Here is a 24,598-nt window from a genome sequence, read left to right as displayed (position 1 = left end):
TTTCTTTTCCCAAATGTCATATAAATGGAATCATACAGTATGTGGCCTTTTGTGTCTGGCTTCTTTTACTTCGTATAATTATTTTGAGATTCATTCATGTTATTGTGTGTTTCATTAGCTCATTCTTTTAATTGCTGAGTAATATTCCATTGTATGGTGGTACAACAATTTATTTATCCATTCATCAGCTGATGGACATTTAGATTGTTTTCTGTTTGGTGGAATTATGAATAAGCCACTATGAACATTTGTATATGGGTCTTTGTGTGAACATGTGTTTTATTTCGACTGGGTAAATATCTAGGAGTAGGATTGCTGGGTCACAGGGTAAATATTTAACCTTATAAAAATCTGTCAAACTGTTTTCCTAAATGGATGTCCCATTTTGCACTCCTACCAGCAATCTATTGAGAGTTCAACTTACTCTACATCCTTGTCACCACTTGGTATTATCAGGATTTGTTTTTTGGTTTCTTTGTTTTTGCCACTCTAATGTGTGTGTAGTGATACTTCATTGTGGTTTTAATTTGCATTTCCCTAATAACTAACGATGTTGTGCATCTTTTTAAGGGCTTATTTTCCATCTGTATCTCTTTTTTGATTAAGAGGATCTTTGTCTCACTTAAAAAATTGAGTTGTTTGTATCCTTAGTGCTTTGTGAGGGTACATACTCTGGAAAGAAGTTCTTTGTCAGATATGGTTTTGGCAAATATTTCTTTCCTAATCTGTGACATTCAAAGAGCAGAGTTTTAAATTGGTTCAGGCTTATGGTTTGTGTGACATTCAAAGAGCAGAGTTTTAAATTGGTTCTGGCTTATGGTTGTGTCCTATATAAGAAGTCTTTGTCTAACCAGTGGTTTTGTTTTTAATTAAACTAAACATTTAGTTCAAAGCATTTTTAATTTATTCTGAGATTGTAATTCTTTCTTTGTTGGAATTAAAGTATTTTAAAAAATAATAATGTGACAATAGGAATGTGTGTGTGTGTTTACCTAGAAAAATAGAGATGACTGACAATTCTATGTTAGTGTCCTAGGTCAGGTTCCCCAGGAAACAGACAGAAATTTGCTTGTGACAAAGACTCTCTCCTTGACCAAATGCTAGTTAGTCTCCTTTAAGGCCTCTTCTTAACTAGGCTTTGACCTTGGGTTTCAGGGTCTGTCCTTGTCAAGCCTGCATCACCCAGTTGTAGCAAGAATCCTGTTAAGTCAATTTAGAAAGACTCCCCCACCCTCAGTATCTGATCACCCTCAATACCTGATCAAATGCTTCATCCCCTAGCATCCACCAGGTGATGATATTTGATCTCCCTGGTCTGCTTTCAGCAAAAATCTTGTCAAGTTGATTTAGTCAGAATTCTCTCCTTACCCCTGATGTTTCCACTTAGGATCTTCCACCCACTGACCCCACCCTGCTCTTGGCTATAAATTCCCACTTGTCCTTCTTATATTTGAAGGACATTGAGCCTGATTCTATATAGAGATCTCTTCTCTCCTATTGCAATAGTTCCTGAATAAAATGTGTTTTTTTTTTACCACTTTAACTACTGTCCAGCTCTGGTGTTTCTTTGACACATGCAGGAATTTTACTGGGGAGTGCCACCAGAAACAACACCTCTAAGAGTGGGAGTGAAACAGGATTGGCAAAGGGAGCTGTTGAATTGTGATGCGGTTGCCTCAGAGGCCTCAGCTGATCCCAGGGGGAGTTCTGGAGATGGGATGGCTCTTCAGAATTGCCCTGAATGGAGGGAAGGGTCTGGACCTTTGCATTCCTCAATTCTTCCTCCCCATCAAATGAAATAATGTGTAAAACTAATATAAAAAGTGGTATAGGAGTGAGAGAGATTAAAATTTGAACTATAGTAAGTCTTGGTGAGCCCGAGGCAATCTTTTTATAAAGAGAAATAAATTAAAAGAATTAGTCATTTGTGAAACCCTTTCCATGGTTCTGTGACCTTTGCCACCCAACAGCGATGTATCCTGGCAACAGTTTCTGGGCTTTGTGCCTGGTTTGCATCATTCCCCTCAGCTTCCCAGGGTAAAGACATCGTTTTACCTGTTCCATTGTTTCTTGGCCTCATGTAAAAAGGAATAACTGGTTTGCCTGAATGCAAATGGCTACTCTTTGAAGCTGGCAGATCCAGATGGTAAAGGAACTGCAGAAGGAAAGAGCTCCATGCCCCGAAGTGAATCCTAGGGGATGTGGACAAGGCTTTGTATGAAGACTTTAATAAAGGATAAGTCTTGAGGGTATGTGGGAAATGATGTTTTGCTGGTTTTAATTTACATGCTTGGGCATCATCCAGGCATCAAGGAACCCCCTGCTGCCCTACTTCTCACACTGCTGTCAGCCTAAGCCAAAAAGGCAAAGACTCAAAGTCTCCCACCACCCAGCTCTGCACAAATCAGTCTGAGGATCCACTAGAGAAAGGGGTTTTTCCTTCCCCAAGGTGGTTCTCCTGGCCCCTTCTAGTCCTTTCAGCAAAAGTGCTCCTGGGAGTTGGAGCTGTCAAGAGGAATGAGATCAATCTGCTATCATATTTTTAATCTGACCTTCCCCAAATGAGAAAACTAGCCTAGGATCATTCGACTAACTTGTGGCAGAACCAGAATGAGAGTCAGATCTCCTGTATCTCAAGTCAACCAAGTCAGAAATTCTGATTCTTGATTCTTGATTCTCCTATCTTCCCCACCTCTCTCATCCACTTAGTCACTAAAGTGTGTTATTTTGACTTAAAAATATCTCTGATTTAGCCTCATCCCCCAGTTATTATTGTCACTTCTTTTGCTTAGGTTCTACCTAATCTCTTGGGCAGTTACAGTAGCTTCATAACTGGTCTCTCTGCTTCTGTTTCTTCCATTTTCAGCCCAGCACAGCATCCAGAGTAATGGTTTTCAAGCACAAATCTGACAACACATTCCTCTGTCTAAATCTCCCAACAGCTCCCATTTCTTTTCATGATAAGGGCCAAACTCCTTAGTCATACATCCAAAATGTCACCCTTACCATAACAGCAGTTATGACAAATTTGACAACAAGCACGATTAACAGTGGCTGTAACCAGAAGATCCTTACTGTTTTCTAAGCTAAAAGTCCTAAGGCAGGCAGTCTTACAATTGGTTTGTTGACCCTGTGATGTTGTTGAAGACCCTACTGTCTTCTGTCCTTTCTCTTCCATCCGTGGTGTGTGACTGTCATCCTCAGGCTTCCCATTATGGTCACAAGATGGCTATTGCAACTCTAGATGTCACATCCTCCTATGACAACATTCAAATCACAAAAGAAGGGAATGGGGAAAATGGGAACTCCTTCTTGTACAGAGTTCTTTTTTTTTTTTAATCAGAGGTGAAACTCTTTTTTCTGTGCCCTCTACAAGACTTCTACTTCTCTGGCCATAACTAAGTGCTATACCCAATCCTAGACCAAGCATTATCATTAGCGTAAAGGGAATTGCTATGATTGGCTTGACCAATTGTGATTTACATATTGGTCCTGGATACCTTACCACCTGAACAAAATCAAAGTTTTGTTAACAAGAAGAAGTGGTTCATGGAATGTCAGCCTACAGTGTGTGCCCTAACCTATAAGGCCCTGTGCGCTAGCCTCTACCTACCCCTTAAGCTTCATCTTCTACCACTCTCCTTCATAATAGCCTTCATAAATCTAATCATGTGGAACCACTCACACTTCCCAGAATAGTCCTCCATGACTTTGCACATGCTGTTCCCCCTGCCTGGATTATCCTCTCCCCTTGGTAATCTTATGGATTCTCATTCTTCTTGGAAAACTCAACTGAAGTGTTACCACCTTTGTAAAACCTTTCCTGATACTCCAAAGTAGGGACAGTGACCCTTGACCTTTCCTGGTCCAGAGAGTACCTGGTACATTGTAGGTGCTCGATAAGTATTTGTTAAGAATTTTTGCATCATTCAAATTATTCAAATCAGATTGCTACCACTGCTTACTTGTCAATTAAAATAATTACTTTCATCATACAACCATACGATGGTTAATTTTATGTGTTAACTTGATCAGCACACAGGGTTCCCAGATATTTGGTTAAACATTGTTTCTGGGTATGTCTGTGAGGCTGTTTCTGGATGAGATTAGCATTTGAATCAGTAGGCTGAGTAAAGCAGATTGCCCTCCCCAGTGTAGGTGGGCCTCAACCAGTCTGTTGAGCATCTGAAAAGAACAAAAACACAGAGGAAAGAAGAATTCAGTCTTGGCCTGACTACTTGAGCTGGCGCATTGGTCTTCTCCTGCACTTTGGACTGGAACTTACATCACCAACTTCCCTGGTTCTCAGGCATTCAGACTTGAACTGGAACTACACACGAGCCACCAGATTTCCTGGGTCTCCATCTTGCAGCCCGCAGACCATGACACTTCCAAGCCTCCATAATCTCATGAGCTAATACCTTATAATAATCTCCCCCCGCCCTGTGTATATGTGTGTATATATACATATACATTTATATACATATACATGTATATATATATACATATATATACACACATTGTTTCTCTAGACAATTCTGACCAATACAAGCCAGTTAATGGATTCCTTAGTATATAAAAATATTTCTAAATGGTGAGATCAAGTTGCTGATATGAAATACAATTCTGGGGAAAGCTGAAATACCCTAATTTGGTGTTTAGTCTCATGATAGTCTATCCAATGGTACCTATAATAAAGAATTCTCTTTCATTCCTGCTTATCTTGCATACCTTTTTTTTTCCCCACTGTCAAGTTATCTGACGCATGTTATGTAGAGATAGGGACACTTGGAAATGCTCCTCTGTACTGGGGCTAATACTAGCTGGAGTGTGTGTACAGAAAAAATATTCAAATGCATCAGTGACATTGAGGTCAAAAAGATGAGTGAATATGAAGTAGAAAATGATAAAATGTTAGAGTGCAATTTATCCTAAAATGTGAGAAGCAGATTCAAAGTAATTACAGGTGTACAGGTACTTTGCCTTAAATAACATTAATGTGTAAGAGCTTATTCCCTTTTCAATTAATCTCTCTCAATTCTTGTGAATGGTCTATTTCCACAAGTCACCAGGCTCAGGAAATGGTATTTCACCTTCTCTGGAGCCCTGTGCTCTGACCTGGCTGACAGTGGCTTAGAGCCATTCTAGCAAAGCTGGCGGTGCAAATCTTTGGCATTGTGCTGCCTGCCAGATATTAGCTCCTGAATAAACAGAAAAAGGAAATATCTATGTAGCCACAGAATGGGACTTTGAGGAGGGAAACTACTCAAATCAACAGAATGAGACTTTTGTGGGGTATATAGGTTTAAAAGGAAGAAAACTAGGGCTCTAAGTTAAAGAGTGAAAGAAAGGAAAGGAAGAAAAGAAAGGAAGGGAGGGAGGGAGGAAGGGAGGAAGGGAGGAAAGAGGAAGGGAGGAAAGAAGGAAGGAAGGAAAGAAGGAAGGAAGGAAGGAAGGGAGGAAGGAAGTTAGTTGAAGCCTTGAGGGTCAAATAGTACACCTGAAGATGTTTAGACTGTTGATTCCAGGTGTTTCTGCCTAATTTCTTTGAAATATGACTCGGGTCCTTATCAGGGTCTGCTCTGTCCTTTTTCTAAAAGCACTTTAAACTCTATTCTCCGTACTCAGTCCAGGTGGGATCTCCATTCTTTACATCCAGCCATCTCCTCTGCAGGGAAGAGTCACAGATGACCGAGGTACCTGCCTCACTCCTACCTGACAGGAGCAAGTTCTGATTCTCTTGTCACTGCAGCCGTTCCTCGGTCTCACCATCTTGGGCTGCTTCTGCTATTTTTGGCTGCCACTGTCCTTATGGTCCTTGGTTCCCTTGGAACGTCTGTAGCTGAGGGCTAGGATCTGGTGGCTGCCTGGGCAGAAGAGGAGGACTGGGTTAGGTGCAATGCTTGCTGGTTAATAAAGGTTTGTCTGGACATTTTAGCCAAATACCCAGCTTAAAGTTCAGAAAGAGTCCATACCTTGTAAAATCTCAGGTTGGAGCTTCTTGAGGGTGCCCAGCAAGGATAGCCTGTGCAAAACTATGCAGGAAGACAGTTGGACTTTCAGCGCTGCAGTCTCCTTTGGGTGTGGCTCCCACAGGACACCCAGTGGCCTCCACTATCTCTGTGGGTCACTATCAAAAGCTGCCCTCAGGGGAAAAAAAAAAAAATCTGCCCTCAGGAATGGAGCTAATGGACTCATTCCCACAGCTGCTATGGCTAAATGAGAAACTTCTCTCAAAAGGTCTTAAAACAAAGGGATTCATGGCTATTTTTGACATCTATCAGTGCCAAGGAAAGAGAGGTGTTCTGGAGGACAGGAGAGCCCTCTTGGTATCTCTGATACCACACCTCATGGGATTCAGCCTCTCAATAATACTGGCTCTTTACCATGCCTGGCACAATGTGCTCAGTATTCAAAATAAGTTTGAAGTCTCCTCTCTTCTGAACTAAACACCAAAGGAAGCACAGTCAAGCTAACCTTTATTGAGCACTTACTGTGTACCAGGTATTTTGCCAAGCACTTTACAAGACATTATTTTCTTCTCAAATTTAGGGAGACTATCACTGGGGATCCTCTTGATTTATCTGAACAAACAGGTATAAATCAAAGGGCATTGATTGGCTCATGAGACTGAGAAGTCCAGGTACAGGGCTGGCCTCAGGCATGACTGGACTCAAACAATGTTGTCAGAACCTTGTCTCCTCCCTCCATCTCCTGGACCGGCTCCACCTGCCTTTGTGTGTTGGCTTTGTTCTCGGGTTCCATGTGGGGGCAGGTGGCTGAAGCTGCTCCAGCCAGACAGTCTTCCAGTGTCTCTCTTCTTGGCAGAAAATAAAGAGCTTCCTCCTGAGAGCTCAGTGCACTCCAATTAGGTGGGGTCACGTGCTCATCCCGAACTGGTCTCATGGCCAGGGGCCTCGAAGAGTCTCTCCCCATTCATGTTCTGCATTCCTGGAGTGAGGTGGTGGGGCCCCTAACCAGAACAAAGTGTTGGAGGGTAGGGGCGAAGGATCTCCAAATGGAAACTGGGGGAATAGATAGTCAGTAGGCACCAAGAAACTTTCAAACCCTAGTGTGACTATTCCAGTTTAACAGATGAGGAAACGGAGGCTCAGAGGGTTTCAGTAATTTGCCCAAGGTCACTGCTACTAACTGGCAGAGCAGGGATTTGAATCCTGTCTGCTATGTTTAACAAGTTATATTTGTTGTTCCCTTTATTCAGAGGAAATGTGTTTGCTCTTTAAATAAATAAAAACAAAGATGCATAACGAGTGTAAATGAATGAATGTCAAATTTTCCATAATGAAAATCCCCCCTAACTTGTCCTGCACATGTATCCCAGGGGACAGGCTAGAAGCCCTCTAAGGAGGCATAACTCTCTTTCCAACATGCCATTTGCCAAGTTCTGCTGCGGAGGAAAGGGAAGGGAATGTGGCTATTTATTAAACATACAGGACAGGCTTCTAATTCATCCCCAGAATGATTTGAACCAAAAACCCTGTTGGCTTCAAGAAAACCAACATGCTAAGTGAATTCTTGTTACAGTCTATACTTTCTTAGACACTTCAGATGGGCCCAGCTGCTTCCAGGAAGGTTTTTGAAACGGTCATCCAAGAGGTATGGTCATTGTTGATTTTGTTCTGAACTCTCAACCACAAGAAGCTATAACGTCTGTCATTAATGGCCTTATCATATTGACGCAGGGCCGTGTACTAACCACGGTAGAGAAAGCCATGGTGTGCACTACAGGCTGGAACACTCAATTTAGAGTTAGCAGAGTCCTGGATCTGGTACTAATTAACTCTGTAACCTCAGACAAATCACCTAACCTTGCTGCTTCTCACTTTCTTTATAAAAATCTTTAAAATGATGTAACTCTTCCTTTATAGACTTTTGTGAAATTCAAATGATATAATGTTTCTTAAAGTTCCAGAGCATCTGCAAACCTTTAAACATTTCATAAATATGAAGTATTATAATCCTTCCAGTCTAAGAATCTGGGATCCCTCACGCCAGTCATGGGTGGCCTGTGAATGGGTCACCTCCATTCCAATGGCCCACCCATGAGTAAAAGGGCAGCTTCCTGCCAACCAGTCCTCTCTCTTCATTTTGCTGCAAGGCAGTCTCCTCCAGCCAACATTTCACCTTTAGGCTTCTTCTGGTGAAAGTTAGTCACCAGTCCCTGTGTCCCTCGAACTTCCAGAGACACAGGTTAAGATGTCCAAATGATTCTTGTGAAGCTCCCTCACTTTGTTTAAGGTGAGAGGATGTTTCCTCTGGCAGAGTAGGGATGGGATGAGCTGTGGAACACAGCAACAGGACCACTCTCTATAAAGAAGCCCTTGTTCTGGCCTCTTAAACCTCCCAAAAGATGTTTTCTAGCTTCTCTGCCATAGCCTGAAGGTGGGTAATGAGCTGTTACTGGCAGAGGCATTTCACAATGTGTTTGTATGCCCTGCTTAGCTAGGCGATTTAGCACTTCCTTTTAGAATGTATCAACTTAGGACCTACCATAGTATTCTTAGCCTTTGCAAGCTTGAGGTAATAGGGAAAGTAATTTTCCGTACAAACTAAAACTCACCTATAATTCCACTAATTTTTACCCCTCCTTTGGAAGTGTAGAGAATAAAGAGTGAAAGTCTCCTTCCCTCCTCTCATCTTTACTAGTTTGGTGTGTACCTTTTAAAATTGTCTTTTGTGCTTATACAAATCTGAAAAATAGGTAGATAGATGATAGATAGATAGATGATTTTAAAACATAGCTGCAAAATTTTTGACATTGTTCCCATCTAGAGGTAGAATTTATATTCTCTTCCCTTGAATTGAGGGAGGCTTCTCACTGTTTTGACCCATGGAATACAGTGGAGATGAAGCTATATGACTTCTGTGGTTAGGTCACTAAAGACAATGGAACTTCCACCTTGCTCCCAGAAGACAGTAGCCCTTGAAGCACTGAGCCACCACAGAAGTCTGACTGAGGCCATGATGTTGAGGAGGCCACACATAGGTCCCCTGGTCAACGGTGCCACCTGAATCTGTCCTTCTGCATTGCAGCCTAGGTGTCAGACGTGCAAGTAGAGAAGCACCTTAGGAGTACGTCTTCCAACTCCAGCTGTTCCCATCCCAGTTACTCAAGTCAAACCGGCTCTAGAATCACAGGGCAGAGAAAAACCAACCCTGCATGCTCTGTTTGAACTCCTGACCCACGGAATCTGTGAGCATAATAAAATTGTGGTTGTTTTAGGCCATTAAGTTTTGGGGTGGCTTGTTATTACATGGTGATAGGTAACAGGAACAGACAGAGACATTCATGTCAGAAAGTTCCTTTAACTGCAAATGGTGAGGATGGAGCAGATAGGGGCAAGATTGGAAGCAGGGAAACAAGGTATGGGGCTTTTGCAGTAATCCACATGAGAGATAGGGCTAAAGTAAGGAAGTAGTGGAGTAGGAAGGAGAGGCAGGGCCCAACGGGAAAGTACTCAGGCTCAACAGTTCAGGCCCACTGTCCAGTGTCAAGAGTACAAAGTGTTAAGAGACAGGAAAAGAAGGTGTCGGGTAGGTGCCCTTGTATGTACTGTAAAGGTAGGTCTCCTTGGGCATGTTTCAGCTTTTTTCTCTGTGCGTATAATCAGCTTTCTTACCCCAGGCTGTGATTACATGGTTTAGTTCCACAAACGGGGGACCCTGAATGTTAGTCTACAGATTACATTAATCTATTTTGTTTCATCTTCCGTGTTACTTAAAAGCATCTTAAGAAAATATATGCAAAGTAATGTATGAATTAGCAGAGTCTTGTCATCTTTTTCAGCTGAGCCCTGGTACCCTGTCAGTGAACAAAGAAGCCCTGGGTGAGCAGGGTCAGTCTACAGCAATCAGTCTCCGAGGGACCAAGCTCCCTGCAACAGGGCAGTGAGGTGAGCGTACAGAACTACAGAAAGACAGAGAAAAATCACTCCCAGCTACCTCACTAACACGTTTCAGGATATACTAGGTCCAGATTGTAGAACAGTATGTGAGTAGGAATAGTTTACATTCTAAAAAAGATACACACGTGTGTGAATATGGGCTTAGACAAAGACTGGAAGCATGCATGCCGAAATGGTAAAGGTTAGTATCTCTGGAGGTAGAATTACTTCTGTTTTTGTTGGTTTGCTTGTCTGTTGGGTCCTTTGTGCTTTTTTATGTTTTCCAAGTTTCCTGTATACATATTACTTCTGTAATTCTGAAATGTTTTAATTCTGAAAATTAAAAAAAAAGACAAACTTTTATGTTAAAAATCAGTGGGCCGGGGCTTCCCTGGTGGCGCAGTGGTTAAGAGTCCGCCTGCCAATGCAGGGGACACGGGTTCGTGCCCCAGTCCGGGAAGATCCCACATGCCGCGGAGCGGCTGGGCTCGTGAGATATGGCCACTGGGCCTGCGCATCCAGAGCCTGTGCTCCGCAACGGGAGAGGCCACAACAGTGAGAGGTCCGCGTACCAAAAAAAAAAAAAAAAAAAATCAGTGGGCCGGAGACTTCTCTGGTGACGCAGTGGTTAAGACCCTGTGCTCCCAATGCAGGGGGCCTGGGTTCGATCCCTGGTCTGGGAACTAGATCCCACATGCATGCTACAACTAAGGAGCTAGCATGCCGCAACTAAGGAGCCAGTGCAACCAAATAATTATAAATATGTTTTAAAAAATCAGTAGGTCCTCAGAATTTCATTCACTTTGCCCATCCTTATCAGTGGTAGTGTTTCCTGCAAGTTCCCTCTTAGATCAGCCTACTAATTTTCATCTTATTAGACTAGGAGACCACAAATACAAAAACAAACTACTGTACACACAAAGTTTAGGGACCTTCTGATTCTCCCTTTCAGGAATCTTTTCTACACCTTTCTCTAACACTCATCCCTTTCTCCAAGTGCTCAGGACAGCCTCTGGGTCTCCCCTAATCCTCTCTACAGTGCCAGGTCTGTGGTCTTTAGTAACCATGTCTGTGCCCCCCAAACCTCCTCTCTCTGGCATCTTCTGTATTCTCCCATTCCCTACCCTCCATCCAAGTGCCTACTTTCCAAGTAGCTCTCAGTTAGATGTCGGAAACAGTCAATAAATATTAAGCTAATTCGCAAAATTTAAATAGCTAATAGCTTCATACTCACGGGTTTTAAAAGAGGTTGCCTAGTTAATGTTACCGAGTCTCTAACTGGGGATACTAAAGCTTTAGTCAAATGCAGATTTTCATGCTCCCATTAAATCCATGGGCAGGCAGGTCACAACCTCTCTTAGCTAAGCAAGGAAGTTTTCCTGTAGCCAGGCGCCATCCCCATTACCATCAGATAGAGCAGCAACTAATTCAGTCATGTTGATGGATGCCGAGATGGTGCCCAGACTCGTCCACAATCGGAGCTACAGAACTAGAGGGTGAGAAACTAATTTCCTCCTGGCCTGAAGTGCTCCAGGTCACCTCTGGTTACAGGGAAAATGCCATGAGTCACTGTGTCTCCTGAGCCAGTTCATCCAGAGTGTTGTGCACAGCTAAGCCACCAATAACAATAGGTGTACGCAGAATGCGTGTTGTTTCACCCCATTAGTTCCAAAGCTCTAACTCTAATTTCCCAGAAGAAAGGTTAGGGAAACTGCAAAATGTGGCAGTTACAAAAAGCACTTCAATCCAATACCCAACAGGGGAAAAAATGCCGAGAAACTTATGAACTTCAGTCACTGAGCCAACCCAAAACAAGGTTGTACCTGCCCAAGAGTATCCCTTCCCTGGGGGAACTTTAAATGGTTGCCAGGGTTCTCTGTAGAGCTAGAGGTGAGGAATTTTTGTTGTTGTGTTTTTATGCCAAGGTTTCATTTATTAAACAAAGATGTATAAGTGCCTACTATGTGTCAGGTGTTGTGCCGGGCACCTTCGCTTCAAATCTGAATGTGGATCAGTCCCTGCTCTGAAGGAAGCTACAATCCAACTAGGGGATGGCAGCAGGGATTGGCGCAAATGATGAAACAAACAGAAATAAAATAAATTAAGCCCTATAAGAGAGTATAGGAGAAGAGAGATGAGAGCAGAGGTGAGACAGAGCTGGGAGTGGGGATCCCGTGGATACGAGGCAAGCTGGGTTGGGGCCGGGGAGGGAGTCGAGGGGGGAAGGGGTGTGAGGAGAAGAGGGTGAGGGGAGAAGGGTGGAGGGTTGGGGGGTGGTAAGGTCCTTCAACAACCACAGCGGGATAGCGAGGGGGATGGGCAGCACCCGCACCCCAGGGCGCTAGCCAAGGCGAGCAGAGCCACCCTGGCCCGCAGGGGTTGGATGCCAGGCCCCAGGCCCCGGGGGTGGGGGCTGGGTAGGCGTGGTGGGGGGACAGAGCTGGCAGACCTCCTCAGGAGGGGCCAGTTCCTTCAACCTTCTTCATTTCTTCGGAGAGCGCCTCCTTCAGGGCCCAGTAGGCCTTGTCCAGGCTGTCGTTGCCCATGATCAGGTCAAACAGGCCGGGCTCCTTGCTGCTCTCCTTGCTGCTCTCCAGGTTTCAGGTCGGCCCGGGCGGCGGCCAGGCTCTGCCCTGTGTCTGTGTTCCGCTGCTCCAGGCGGTCCAGCGAGGGCAACCACAGGAAGATGCAGATGGGCCGCAGGTCAGTCTTCCCGATGTTGTGCACGCCCTGTAGGACTATGTCCAACAAGCAGATGCGGTTCACGGCTTGCACCGTCCTCACGGCCGCTTTGCTGGTCCCATACAGATTCCCTGAGACCCCGGTGTGCTCCATGAAATTCCAGCGAAAGACACAGTTCCAACCCTAGATTTTTATATCAGCTTATTTTTCTTTTGTTTCTTGTTTAACTCTTTTTCCAGTAGTTGTTTCATAATCTACTTCCAAAGAGATTCAGAGGAAGCAACTAATGCATCTGTTTAACTGATCCAGTTTAAATGATTATGAAAAAGTTGGAAACGAAAAGCTACATTTCAACTTTATTTCCTCAGTTAGCCTGATAATTGGGAGATAAGTATAGAATATGCCACATCCACTCCAAAGTATATTTACAGGAAAAATGCCAGAGGTCTGGCTCCCTATTCATTTTCTCTAAGAGTTTCCAGATGCCCTAGATGCACCTAAAATATACAATTTTATATGGCAAACTACTCATGTATTCCTTCTAAACTAATTTTTAAAATTATAAACATAAAATATATGCTTATGAGTTAAAATAAAAGTACAGAAGGGAATAACAGTTGCTCCCCAGAAGTAATTACCATCCAAAGCTTTGCAAATCTCTTTCCAATATACATATTAGAACAAGAAGATTGTATTGCAGATTATGGCCTCTCCAGAATTTCTATTGGGTTGGCCAAAAGGTTAGTTTGGTTTATTCAGTAAGATAGCTCTAGCAGCACTTAGCTGTCTTTAACTTCATTTGAAACAATTTTGTTAGATGTGAAAGCTGTCATATCAGCAAGCATTTAAAAAAAGACATCAAAATGGTTGGATTTTTGTGTAGCCAGTTTAATATTGAAGATGGAAGGAAAAAGCAACATTTTCAGCATATTATGCTATATTATTTCAAGAAAGGTAAAAACGCAACTGAAAGGTAAAAAAAGATTTGTGCAGTGTATGGAGAAGGTGCTGTGACTGATCGAACATGTCAAAAGTGGTTTGTGAAGTTTCATGATGGAGATCTCTTGCTGGACGATGCTCCACGGTGGGGTAGACCAGTTGAAGTTGATAGCGATCAAATCGAGACATTAATTGAGAACAGTCAACATTATACCATGCAGGAGATAGCCGACATACTCAAAACATCCAACTCAAGCACTGAAAATAATTTGCACCAGCTTGGTTATGTTCATCGCTTTGATGTTTGGGTTCCACATAAGTTAAGAGAAAAAAACCTTCTTGACTATATTTCCTCATGCAATTCTCTACTAAACGTAACAAAAACGTTCCGTTTTTCAAACAAATTGTGAATGGGGGTTGAAAAGTGGAAACTGTACAATAATGTGGAAGAGAAGAGATCATGGGGCAAGCGAAATGAACCACAACCAACCACACCAAAGGCCAGTCGTCTTCCAAAGAATGTGGTGTTGTGTATATAGTGGGACTGGAAGGGAGTCTTCTATTCCAGCTCCTTTTGGAAAATGAAACGATTAATTCCAACAAGTACTGCTCCCAATTAGACCAACTGAAAGCAGCACTCAACGAAAAGCTTCCAGAATTAGTCAAAGAAAATGCATAATTTTCCATCAGGATAATGCAAGACCACATGTTTCTTTGACGACTAGGCAAAACTGTTAACAGCTTGGCTGGGAAGTTCTGATTCATCCGCCATATTCACCAGACATTGCACCTTTGGATTTCCATTTATTTTGGCGTTTACAAAATTCCCTTAATGGAAAAAATTTCAATTCCCTGGAAGACTGTAAAAGTCACCTGGAACAGTTCTTTGCTCAAAAAGATTAAAAGTTTTGGGAAGATGGAATTATGAAATTGCCTGAAAAATGGCAGAAGGTAGGGGAACAAAAGGGTGAATACATTGTTCAATAAACTTCTTGGTGAAAATGAAAAATGTGTCTTCCATTTTTACTTAAAAAGCAAAGGCACTTTCTGGCCAACACAGTATATTGGAGAGGATGTGTCTGTGTGTGTTTGGGGGGAGGGGGCCGCAATCTGGTTAAATGGAAAGGCTAGGAGAGAAGCTTCATTTGCATAGTAAGCAGTTAGTGTTTAGGCTGACATTGATTTGGCCTGGTTTGGGGGGGTGGCAGTGGGAACTGGAGGAGATTATGAGAGAACCTCATCTGAACCTACTCAGAGCCAGCCATAGCAAGCACTGCCACATATATATTTCCACAACTTGCTTTTTTTATTTAAAAATAGGTCGTAAGGGACTTCCCTGGTGGTCCAGTGGTAAAGAATCTGCCTTCCAATGCAGGGGACGCGGGTTCGATCCCTGGTCAGGGAACTGAGATCCCACATGCCGCGGGGCAACTAAGCCTGCGCGCCTCAACAAGAGAGCCCGTGTGCCGCAAACTACAGAGCCCATGAGCTCTGAAGCCCGCGCACCACAACCAGAGAGAAGCCCATGCTCCTCAACGAAAGATCCGGCGTGCCGCAATGGAAGATCCCACGTACCGCAACTAAGACCCTATGCAGCCAAAAATTAAAATAAATAAATAATAAATCTCTAAAAACTAAAAATAGGTCATGAATATTTCATCATCTCATCAACACATATAGATCTACCACCTTATTTTATAATAATTACATAGGACTCCGTTGTGTTTAACTAGACTACTGATAAACATTTAGATCTTTTCCAATTTTCACTAAGCATTCTTGTGTATGTGTGTGTGTGTGTGTGTGTGTGTGTGTGCATGATCTGTATGTACATAATCTGCTCATAACATGAGAATTTCTATAGAATAGATTCAAAGAAGGGAAATTTCTAGGATGAAGGGTATGTGCACTTTCAATTTTGACAGAAAACTGCCACTGTTTAATATACAATTAATATACTGTTCAGTGTACAGTTGTTACATGACCCTACTTCCATTGTGCTGGCAGAATACTGTCTTATATGATTAACAGTGATCATGTAATTTAGTGTCCAAGCCAGAACACTTTCGAAAGAGAAAGGGGATGCTATTAATAATTATATTGGCCCCACGGGCATAGACCAGGACTATCCTGGGCAACCTGGGACATTTAGTCACCCTAATAATTATTAACCTAAACATTATTAATGAGAATAATTGCTGAAAACTTAAGACAGTTTCACAGACAGCTTAAGAAGTTTCCATTGTCCTCCTTTTATCCCTCCGAAACTTACTTTATTACTCCCACAGTTTTACACTGAGAGAGTGTAGAAAACTTCCAGCAGCCTGCTTGTCAGATCTTGTCTTAATGACAGCAAACCAAAGATTTAGGGGAAAGGAAAAAGAATTAGCTTCTAAATATTTTGCACTATTAAACTTTTCATTTGAAAAATGAAGAGTCCCAAACCAGGAATCAAAGCAAAATATCTCAGGGAATAAAGAAATAATATGGAGGGAAGGTGGAAAAAAAGTGTTTTGAAAAATACTAGTAAAACATTATTACAAAACATTTGCTTCCTGTAAGTCCAGCCTCAGGATTCCCTGACAAGCCTCAAAGCTATGTAAAAACATGAAAAAGAACATAGCATATTCAGTTTTCTGACGCCTATGACTTGGGTTCCAGAAGGCTAAATTTCAGGTAATCCCTGGACCAATGTTGATATTTATGGCTCAGCGTGAGAACATATATTCTCTTTTGTGTCCTATAAAATGCTGGCAGGTGTTAGGCTACTTCTTTGGCTCTTTATGGACAGTCCAAGACCTGGAATATTAGACATACAGCCTTCTGTGAGTGTAGTCTATCACATGTCAGTTCCCATTTCCAAGACAGCTGGGAAAAAACTTATCTCATTCCCAGGCAAGATCAATCTATGGCAAAAATCTGTGTAAGTTCAGGAGATGACTGGCAGGTAGTTCCAGATGGAAAAAGAGAGCCCATCACATGCCTTGTACGTGTGTGTTCCCATCCCTCCAGCAGTGCCCTTTGTTAGTCATTAAGGATTACATTCCTTTTTCTGCCTGTTATCCCAGGCTCAGGAAGAAAGCCCCTGACGGGTTAATTGCCCAGCACACTGACTCATTTGTCTTGTGTTTCTCACTAAATGAGAGGCATTAACAGATCAGTGCTGAGGTGTTGGGAAGTATGTTTCTAGCTAGTGGCAAGCTGTTGAAATGCCTCAGAGCCTTACAATACACTACCTGGAGGCAACCCCATGAGAGGGTATTTTTCAAAACGTTCCTCATTTCACCTCTGGTCCATTGGCTGCTAATTTGAAAAGTGGATGTAATGGCTTAATTTTTTTTTAAGGCTGAATGTTACAACAACATATTGTGTAATAGGAACAACTATTAAGCTATGCTGATTTTTTTCAGTATATAGCACTTAGCCCCACTTCCTCACCCAGGCTTTGTTTTGATTAAGGCAGGCATGGCAAAACATTTGAAATTCATTCTGTTTCTGTGAAATGGATGTTTTCCTTTGTCAAAAGCTATCTGAAAGCTGAGATCAATGTATAGATACTGACAAAGAATGATAGCTGTTTGTTTGTCCAAAACAAACAATAATTGCCAAACAGTATGTATGGCAGATCTCACTTAAGGAAAAATATGTATAAATATAGTATGTGTTGGTATATGAATGAGGAAATTTGAAAGACTCTGTACCACATTATTAATAGCTGTTACGTCTGGGGGTGGGATTGCCAGGGCTTTTTCTTCCTAAGACATCTGTATGATTTGCCTTTTATACAATAAGCATCTGTTACTTTTCCAATCCAAAAGAGAAAGGGGATGCAAAAATAAAGTTACTCACAAGGATTGAACTGATTTCTTAGCCCTACAATCAAATGGGCTGAGTTGACCAAAAGCAAACATAAGCAGGAATGACCAGTTCATAATGTGGAAGGCAGCATTATTATATATTAATAAACATTATCTATATGTTTCTAAGGCCAGAAGAAAAGGACAAATGCTAGAGAGACAGAATTTTCTATTACTCATTAAAAATATACTTATTTTGGGCTTCCCTGGTGGCACAGTGGTTGAGAGTCCGCCTGCCGATGCAGGGGACACAGGTTCGTGTCCTGGTCCGGGAAGATCCCACATGCCGTGGAGCGGCTGGGCCCGTGAGCTATGGCCGTTGAGCCTGCGTGTCTGGAGCCTGTGCTCCGCAGCGGGAGAGGCCACAGCAGTGAGAGGCCTGCATACAGCAAAAAAAAAAAAAAAAAAAAAAAAAAAAAAAAAATATATATATATATATACACTTGTTTTAAAAATAAGCAAATTTATTTCTTAATCTGCTTAGAAAACTTTTTCAGACTTGTAGAATTATTTTAGAAGAGTATATTTTGGTTATATAATTTGAACTCTCAGTTTAGGAAAATGTTCAGCTAACATATGTCAGATGTTAGCTGGTAGTGACTGATGGCAAGTTACTGATACATAGTTCAATTATATCAGATCTAACACACCATTTTGTGAGTCATCCCAGTGTGGTGCAGTGGAAAGTACATAGTTTTTGGAGATTCAACCTGGATTCAAGTCTCCCCTCCCCCACTATACTTATGATTTGATCTTGAATAAGTTACTTAACTCCCTAGATCCTCAGTTTTCTGAATTAAATGTATTTTGTAACAATAACTACTGAGGTAGCGTGGTTATAAGGCTTAAACAAAATAATCTGTAAACTGCATTTTATAACCTGTAAAAAATGCTCTAACCTATAGCAGGCACTGACTACTGAGTGAATGAATGAATGAATGAATGGGAGAATATTATTCTAGACTTTGTTAAGTGTCCCTACCAAAATAAGGGAGAGAGACTCATTCTAGTTCCTTCAGATGTGGAGTTTTTTTAAGAATAAAAGTGACTCTTATGATTTAGAAAAAGAAAAAAGTAAACAATAGTTGAAAGAAGGCTCTAGATTTAGAATAACGCTGCAAAATTCTGAAATTGCCACACACACAGGCACACACACACAATTACCCCCAGCACCTATCATCCTTTAAGGCTATCTCAAGTGTCACAGCCGTTGTGAAGCCTTTGCTGACTTCCCAGGCAAAAGCAGGAACTCCCTCCCAAGGAGGGCCTGGGATGCAAAGATTAGCTGTGCCAATGAGATTCTCTTTCAGAGGAATTAAAGCTAACAGAATCGAAAGAATTTGCCAGTTGGACAGAGAAGCCCACTTTCAGTATAAGTTCCCTTAAAGATAGTGCTCCAGATGTGACAGTTCTATGACCCAAGTCTACTCTTGGTGCCCCAGTTAGGGAAGAGGTAAAGTCAGGCATATACTCAAGGATAGTTTAATTTAGTTATCCTATACAGGAATTTGGGGAGTGTGTAAACACCTTAGAGAAAAGTTTAAAATCCCTGTTCTTTTAGAAATAACTTGACCTGACAGCTTGTTTGTAGGCACTCATTATGTTTTCTTTCCTTATCCTGCAGCCCTTTCCGTTCTTGCATTTGCCACATGACACTTCTGACCAACAATGTACACACAAGTAACATTTTGGGGATCTCAGAGCCAAACAGTTCAGATGTGTGTCTGATGACCAGGAGAGAAAGAAGGACCAGAGTTCTAGATTTAGAAGTTAACAGCAAAACTGTTATTTAAAATACACAACAGTAGAAGAAAACGCCTAATGATTGTGAGTGTGGTTAGAAGAGCCTAAAACAAACTTGGTACTGGGCAGTGGAGGAAGAGGAGGAGGAAAAACTCATGAGGGAGTTTTTCAGAGAAGAACCAATGCAGAGACCATTGGTGATTGCTTCCTGAGAGTTTTGTTTGTTGTTTGTTTTTTGCGGTACGCGGGCCTCTCACTGTTGTGGCCTCTCCCGTTGCAGAGCACAGGCTCCGGACGTGCAGGCTCAGCGGCCGTGGCTCACGGGCCCAGCTGCTCCGCGGCATGTGGGATCTTCCCCGACCAGGGCACGAATTCGTGTCCCCTGCATTGGCAGGCGGACTCTCAACCACTGCGCCACCAGGGAAGCCCTGCAGTGAGTTTTAAAGTGAAGGTGGACTAAAGAAATAGAGCAGTGCTCACTGATTATCCTTTTAAGGAGACTAACAGAGGAGGAAAATTGTCCAGACAGGCCTGGCATCCTTAATTGCTCCCTCTCCACCCATGGGCAAGGCCACAGGTCCCCTATAAATGGAGGCTAGACTAGGTGTCTGCACCTTGAGAAATCTCTCTGCTCTGGCTCCCTTCCAATTTCCTGCAACTTTTGGCTCTATCTTCCTGTTTCTAGTCATAGATCCTTTAACTCCCATCCACTTTTCCCCTCTCTGCCCAGTGTATTTTGGATTGATACAGTGTTTGACCATCTCTTTTGTTCTCACCCTATTTCACCTGATGCTGCCCTCAGTTCCCTTTTTGTTCCATATCCTGGGGCTCTACTCCAGCCCGTCCCCATCTGGGTACCCAGACCCTGACTCCTGGCCTCCCTGAGCCTCCCACCTTGTCTAGATTGGAGCAGAACTGGTTCAGAAGGAGAGAGAAAGGCACAAAATAGAGGAGGATAAAGTCTAGGAAAGGAGTGTCAGTTGGTTTCACTCTCAGAGAGACTGGGAAAGGAGGAAGAACGAGCAGCAGAGAGCAAAGGTAGGAAAGAGGAGAGAAGCTGAGGAGGGAAGTCTCCTGAGTGAGTACGAGGGGGTTAAGGACATGGGTGGAGGCCTTGACAGAGGAAGGGAAACTTCAGCCAGCCTCCGAGATAAGAGAGAGTAGCTGACGTTAAGGATGGGTGTGGTTAAATTCATAGGCGGTGAGGAATCTGCTCAGGGCGAGGGGTATGGAGGTTGGGCAGGAGGTTGGAACTTGTGAAAGTTTGGATGGTCACTCAGGGGAAAGGGAAAGTGAACAAAGCAAGGAACAGCACTTTAAGTACTGTGAGACCAGCAGAAGCTGGAGACGCAGCGCTTGTAGTGGTGCCTGTGCACCATTGTGTCATTTTCTCCAGAAGTGCTTTAGCCCGTGAAGACCATCTCTTATGAGCCAGGCTGCGCATCAGGCCTGGTGACTAAGGCCAGCATTCCTAGGACCTGACTTAGTTCTAGTCCAAGGGTCTGATGCATTGTCCTTGAGACACTGGAGGACTCAGAATGAAAGAAACTTGATGTCCTTTCAACTGACCTCTTGGCTCTACAAAGGAAGTGAGTGCCCTGCAGGCAACATATAAGAATTTGACAGGGGACTAGTAGACTATATGGAGAAAATAGCATTTTGCAGGATCAAGGCCAGTCTCCCTACTTGCTGTACACTGACCCTGCCCTGACTGAGCCTCAATGGAGACCCAGCCTGCTGGCCAGTTTTCCTGCTACAACTGGAAATTCTCATGACCCTCGTTGCCCATTTTCCAGAGGAGACTGAGCATATGACTTTCCTGGTCTCTTTGCCACATAGAACAGGGGGAAAGTGTCCTGGGTTAAAAACTCTGAGGGTTTCTGAAGCAAGCCATATTTTATGTATGAAGTTTGGTCAAAGGAAGGGTACCCGCTAGGCCATTCACAAGCGCCAGCAGGGTTACCATCTTGTCAGCACTTTGTAGCAGGGCTCTGAGCCTGGCCCATGACCTGCCTGCAACAGTACTACTCTGGGTGTCCTTTCCAACAGACTGCCTAGCCCCTCCATGATGCACTGTCTGAGAATGCTCAGGGGCAAAAGGCACAGCTGTGGTTGTTCCCTGGAATGAAGAACCACTCTGTACAAGGGTGCCCTGCGAGGAAACCCACCTCCATCACCAGGAAATCACGTGTTCTCTCAGCCAGGAAGGAAGCCAGACAGGACTGAAGGGATCTCCCCTCCTTTCCTTGCTGGTCCATCTATCCTCCTGGGCATGTTTTGGGCACCCTTGTGGTTACAGGGAACTAAGGCTCCCTTGCAGTCAAGGCCGTTATAGTCCCATTGTCAAGGTTCCAATTGCAAAGGACAAAAAAATAAGTGCCGCGCATCCACACGTTCCAAAACCAAGTGCTAAACCACCTGTACAGGAGAGGCTGGCCTATCCATCACCCACCTCTACTCTACGCTCTACCACAAAAGAATGAAGGGAGAGAAGCTGGTGGAGGATTGACTCAGATATGGTGGTGTGATCTTCCCTCATCCATGAGGAATGGGGAATTGGGGTTTCCTCCTCACCTCAGGCCGAGGGAAGGGGATTCAAGGGAACACAGTGTCTGACACATCCTCAGAGCTGGCTAACTAATCTGTGGGACCCAGTGCAAAATACAAATGGGGAGACCCTTGTTCAAAAAGCAGGGTAGGAGCCTCCCTGGTGGCGCAGTGGTTAAGAGTCCGCCTGCCGATGCAGGGGACACGGGTTCGTGCCCTGGTCCAGGAAGATCTCACATGCCGCGGAGCGGCTGGGCCCGTGAGCCATGGCCACTGGGCCTGCGCGTCCGGAGCCTGTGCTCCGCAACGGGAGAGGCCACAGCAGTGAGAGGCCCGCGTACCGCAAAAAAAAAAGCAGGGTAAAATGACATTAAAAGTACTAAATTAAAAAAAATAAGAGGGTGGATTATATCCTTGCTCTCAGAAACACATCCTATTGAAGCAGATCTCAAGGTCTGCTTTGGGCAAAACTTTAGGCCTGGGTCCTTTAAGCATTAAGAGATGAGAAACAGTTATGTGTTTCATTAATTACCTATTGTGTGCCAGGCACCGTGGTAGGCATTTTACATCTGTTATCTTGTTTAACCTTCATGACAATCCTGCAGTTTTCACAGTTGTCCAAGGTCACACAGTTAGTCAGTGGCAGAGATAGGAAGTGGGCCCAGGTCTTCCAGGCTCCAAAGTCTTGGTTCTTTCTATTCTCCTTCAGTGTCTCCCGTGGAAGATGGGAAAGTGTAGAATGCTGGTACTTTGGGGGCATCTACTTGTGCTGACACTGTGGTTGATGGAGTTGGTCCAGCTCTTTGAGGATGAGCTTCTGCTTCTGGAGGACCCTCTTCCAGGCCCTTCAGATGGGCACATAATCTCCACTGTTTGCTGCAGCAGTCTAGCCGCCAGGCAGACGAGCTGGAACACTGATGGAGAAGGAAACAGAAATGTCTCTCATTCTCTCAGACATTCTTTTGTTCACTCATGTACAGTGTTTCATTGAGCCCTCCTCTTTTGCACTCCCGAGTTCCCAGGGCAATTGTGACTCTCTCTCTTTCTTTTGACCTTCTTTTTGTCTGTCCAGGACCAGGAAAATTTAATGAAAAGACAACTGAGAAGTTATGTACATGATGAAAGGAAAATAAGTTATTTCAGAGTTGCATGCTTTCTTAAATGAGATTTCAATATTTTAAACAACAACAGCAAAATGACCTGTCTGGCCAATTATCTTGTTTGTCCAAGAATTATTACTTGACTCAGCCCTAAGTCCGGGAAATTAACTGCCATCAGATAAAACAAAAAGGGTCATAACTAAGCAGAAGCTGGGCAATGGGGTTGATGATCCTTTTCTTGTAAGGTTATGATATGATCTCGGAATATGTGTAAACTCATGACTGTATTTAATGGCTTGTCTAAAACATGGTCTGAAAGGCTGGAGCTGCGAGTAACCTTGGCAACAGAGCAAGAAGGGAGGATGACCTATGGTAGAATCCAGATTCTGGAGCTAAATGTCCCATGGTGGTCATCTAGTCTGTCTTGTTTGACAAACAAGGGAACTGAGACATAGAGATGCTAGATGAACTTTTTAATGACCCACAAGTCATTAAGGCAGGGTTGAGCCAGGAAACCAAGTCTCCTGGCTACAAGTTCAGGGCTTTGCCATTACATCGTATTATTTTGCCTATGGTTTATTTCTGGAGGTTATTTTTATTTACCAGCTTAATTATGTTTAAATGTTTTTATTTTCATATTTTATTGTTTTAAAAATTATAAAAGTAATATATGCTTATAGTAAAGAAATTCAAAATGTAAGTATATACAGTAAAAATGTGTTTGCCTTTCACTTCTCTCTCCCAAATACATTTTCTCTCCAGAGGAAGGCTCTGTTAACAGACTAATATGTATTTTTGTTGACTCTTTCCTATGCATTTACAAACACATGTATTGTTTCCTTTTTCACAAATGGAAACATGCTATTCATATTGTTTTGAGGTTTGCTTTTTTAATTTAACATTTTTCTGTACCAGTACAAAGATACTTATCTCATTCTCTCTTTGAAATTGAGATATAATTCACATAATATAAAATTCCATCCTTTTAGAGTATATAACTCAATGGTTTTTATTATATTCACCATGTTGTACAACCATCACCACTGTCTAATTCCAGAATGTTTCCATCACCCAAAAAGAAGCCCTGTATCTATTAGCCGTTAGACCTATTCCCCTGTCCCCTCATTCCCCTGGCAACTATAATCTATTTTCTGTCTCTCCAGATTTGCTTATTCTGGACATTTCATATAAACGGAATCATGCAAAATATGGCTGTTTGTGTCTTTTTTCACTTAGCATGTTTTCAATGTTCATCCATGTTGTAGCATGTGTCAGAGCTTCATTCCTTTTTAGGGCTGAATAATTTTCCCATGTATGGATAGACCACGTTTTGTTTATCTGTTTATCAGTTCATGGCCATTTGGGTTATTCCTGCTTTTTGACTATCATGGATAATGTTACTATGAATATTCTACATGTTTTGCATGACTAAATGGTTTCAGTTCTCTTGGGCTCATTCTTTTGAATTACTGCATAATATTCTATAATTTGAATTTGCTGTGTAACCATCTCTCCTATTGTTGAACATTCATCTTTCATTCATCTTTTTAAAAAATTACAAATAATGGTGCAATATATATTCCTATGCATATTTCTTTGAGAGAGGCAGCATAGTGCTGCAGTGTCCCACAGAAGTGAGTGTCTGGATGCCTGCACTGCCACTTATTAATTGTTAACTTAGTCTTTCTGCTTCCGTTTCCTTGCCTGTAAAATGGAATAAGAATAGAACTTACCTCACAGGTTCCAAATGACTAATATAAATAAAGCAGTTAGACAGGGCTTGACACATGGTATGTGTTCAATGAATGTTGTTAGTATTGCATGC

The 24,598-nt window shown here is 42.7% G+C and overlaps 1 pseudogene; it reads right to left on the bottom strand.

Annotated features, from left to right (window-relative positions):
* Positions 1-12,358: 12,358 nt before the first annotated feature.
* On the bottom strand, positions 12,359-24,282 carry LOC132515409 (guanylate kinase-like; annotated as a pseudogene).
* Positions 24,283-24,598: the final 316 nt, after the last annotated feature.

The sequence above is a fragment of the Lagenorhynchus albirostris genome, chromosome 2 (assembly GCF_949774975.1).
Source record: "Lagenorhynchus albirostris chromosome 2, mLagAlb1.1, whole genome shotgun sequence".
Taxonomy (NCBI): Eukaryota; Metazoa; Chordata; class Mammalia; order Artiodactyla; family Delphinidae; genus Lagenorhynchus; species Lagenorhynchus albirostris.
This window is presented reverse-complemented; position numbering and strand designations above follow the sequence as displayed.